We start from the raw sequence: 3,826 nt of genomic DNA on the forward strand, positions 1-3,826 counted from the left end.
AAAAAAAAAAAAAAAAAAAAAAATTCTCTCACTTTGGACTGGCTTAAACTCATTTTTATCTTAAAAGAAACAAATACAAGCAAAACAACATAGCCAGAGCTATTTAACTGACTACCCTAAATTTCTGAAGCTAACATTTACTTTTTAGCCACTCTTCCTCCCAGAGGATATAGAAATACTTTAAAAAATGTAAGTTTACAAAAGCATTTGAGAGGGTATACCATTATGTAGTGGCCCAACACCTGTCATTTCTCTGTGTTCATTGTCCAGGTGCCTCTGGAGTTGCTGTATGGAGGAGGGAGTTTGAGAAGGCATCCAACACTTGGCGCCACTCCCTTCTGGCATATATGCCAGTTTCTTCTAACATGCTTTGCACTCTGAGGCTCCTCAGAGTAGGTGGCTTCCACTATAGGAAGAGAGTTGGGGAAAGATATTCATGAAATGAATATTTATGAACAATCCCAATCTTCATTTTAATGTAAGGGAAAAACACATTTTAAACAGAGAGAACCTTAGGAATTGCTGATCTAAGGCTCCATCTTTTAAATATTTACAACCTCCTTGTGTTACTTCTGAAATCCTTTAATCTGAAGTACAGTAAATAAATTAGGGGAGCAACACTGAATCTGCCAGAGAATTCTGATAAATTATCTTCAGCATGAGCAAACCAGTCATTTATGTAAGTAGTTTCCAGATTTTTGCGCAAATTGTTTTCCAAGCAAAGTTAAATTGTTTTGTTATTCAACTAAAATCTAGTTTGTGACACTCACTTAAATGATGCCATTGAAGTCTTTCCTTGTAGTTATTTCAAAATTGACAAGGCCATTTTCACAAGATTATTGGAAGTTAGGTATAAGGATTGATGATATTTTCGAATTCCCTTCCATGCAAACATTTTTGGGGGTCTTGTTATAGCTTCAAAATTGGGACAAATGGTCTAATGACAGAAAAAAAACAGCATATTTGAAATAATACTGTTTTATAAAATTCAGTATAGGGATTATAAATGGCCACTTCTTGTATGCGATTTATGTTTGCTCATTTAAATCTTCCTGTGTCCTAGAATATGTACTTCAAATTTTTAGATTAATAGAATTTATTTTTTAGAACAGTTTTAGGTTCACAGAAGAACTGAGCAGAAAGTAGACTGTTACCAAATACAACTTCCCAGCACACACACCTGCACAATTTCCCTTATTATTAACATCTTGCAATAATGCATGCAATGAACTGTATTGTGTGCCCCTCGAATTTCATGTTGAATCCCTAAACCTCAATGTGATGATATTTGGAGATGGGGCCTTTGGGAGGTAAGTAGGTTTAGATGAGGTCATGAGGGGTAGGACTCTCAGGATGGCATTAGTGCCCTCAGAAGAGGAGGAAGAGGTACCAGAACTTTCTCTGCCCTGTCAGGACCCAGTGAAAAGGCAGTCATCTGCAAGTCAGAGAGCTCTCACCAGAACCTGACTATGCTGGCACCCTGATCTCTGACTTACATCTTCCAGAACTGTGAGAAAATAAATCTCTGACACCAAGACACCCAGTATTTTGTTATGGCAGCCCAAGCTAATACAATGCGGTACATTAGTTAGAATTGATGAACTAATACTGATACATTATTATTAACCAAAGTCCAGAGTTTACATTATGGTTCACTATTTGTGTTGTACATTCTATGGGTTTTGACAAATTATAATGAGGTGTCCACCATTACAATATCATACAGATTAGTTTCACTATCCTTAATATATATTTTAATTACTTTTTCAGATTGCTTACCAACTGACATCTTAGTACTTTCCCTTGCAATCTAAGGGAGATTACCTATTTAAAAATTCTGATGTATACAGAGTCATTCCATTTTTCTTCATTAATACAAGATTTAATTACTTTGTTTCATAAACCAGTTTCTTTAAATGGATTTCATCAAGAAGTATGAGGTCAGAAATAATTCTACTTAATGAAATTGTTAGTCATGAGGGGATTCACAGTCATTGTGACTCAGAAAGTCTAATCCACAAATAAAAGAAGTTGGGATTTAAAGCTCTGCAATGACTTTCTGTATAATGTCTACTAATTACTTAAATCGGCTTGGAAGATTTTATAGGCTGGCCAGACAGTTTATAGGCAGCTGAGGAGGTAAGACCAGATCCCTGTCCCTTTCTCTTAAAGTCAGATTTTGGGAAAATCTGACTTCTCCTCCCTTTCCTACCTCATACAGTATCACAATGCCGTTAGAACAACAATTCTAACACTGGGGATGGAATACTACCAGTTGTACTGTGTGACCCTGAGTGAAGTATTTAATATTGCAGAGCCTCAAATTCCTTATTTGTAAAAGATCATAATGATACTTGCCTCAATTTCTGCAATAATTAAATTACTTAGTATATATCAAAATTCCGAATACAGTCCCTGATATTTGACAGATGCTCAATGAATATTTGTCACTGTTGTTGTCATAATCATTATTATTATATTATTAGAATTATTATACAGTAGAGATCCAAGAAAGAAATTAACCATAGCAACAGCTACCTGCAGTACAGGCAAAAATGATCAAGAGTTGTATCAGACCTTCTATTTCAGATATGATAGCATTAGCTCTACAGCCAACATAATATAGCATATAAGGAGTGGAGACAGCATTAAATTCAAGAAGTATTGACTGAAATTTCTCCTGGCTTCCTTCTGGGTTAGTCTGACATGTGTCTATTTACTAACAGTAATAGTTTAAAATATAATGTCTTTGAAAACCACATGGTCAACAGGCAGAAGAGTAGTCATTTTCCAGAACAACCACTGATAGTAAAAAATATATTGAAAAAAATTCCAATTTATAGAATTAGAGGATTACAAAGGTATGGTGATTATCCCTGCTCTCAGGACAGCCTACACATACTAATCAATGTAGGTAAGATGAAGAAATGAAAAACTAAAGATTGGAGATGGCATATTATATTTCCAAAGTCAAGATACTTTCTCTTTGCTAAATCATGAATTTGGAGACAACTTATCTTAATAAATAAATGTAAATTATTCAGGAATAATAAAAATAATATTTAATATTACAGGTGTTTAACTGGTCTGCCAAAATTAAAATGCTGAACAAGTATTTTATCATTGAACCCCAACAGTCAATCTCTGAGTACCATTATTTTCTCCATTCTACATTAAAGAAAACTGAAAAAGATCTACTAGTAACTTAACTAAGCTAGCAAATGGTGAAAACAGAATTTTAGCCAAGGATATCTGGTTACAAAGATCCTGCATTCAACTATTCTTTAATACTAGGAAAGAAAAATACATTAGGAATCAGAAGAATTAATTTTAATATGAAAATCTTGCACATACTTGTCATAACCATGGAAAAGTTGCAACCCTCCTAAAATACTTTTTTTCTTTAAAGTGGGGTCCTACTCTGAGTTAGTCTGAGTCTAGAATGAGAGGACTTTGAAACCTGCAAGAGAAAATATTAGGTACTTGCACATTATTTTTTTTTAACCAAGAGACCCTGTGTAGTTATGTAGAACTTCTGGTTTCTTTCTGGGATAGTCTGAGATGTATCTATTTTTTAAAGTATAACAGGCTTGAAAATTATTTTGATTTGCATCTGTGCACATGTACACTGTGTGTGTGTGTACACAGTTACCTCTAGGAATTAATCCTTTTGAACATTTAAATAGATAAAAAGCTAGGAAAGTTTCCAATTTGATATTCATCATTAAAATATCTTGTGGTAACGGACAGAACTTACACAAATGATTTATATGATTATAATATTTGTATTTGTGTGTTATTTTTAATATATAAGCTTGTATTCTTA

This window comes from Physeter macrocephalus, chromosome 4 (genome assembly GCF_002837175.3).
Source record: "Physeter macrocephalus isolate SW-GA chromosome 4, ASM283717v5, whole genome shotgun sequence".
Lineage (NCBI taxonomy): Eukaryota > Metazoa > Chordata > Mammalia > Artiodactyla > Physeteridae > Physeter > Physeter macrocephalus.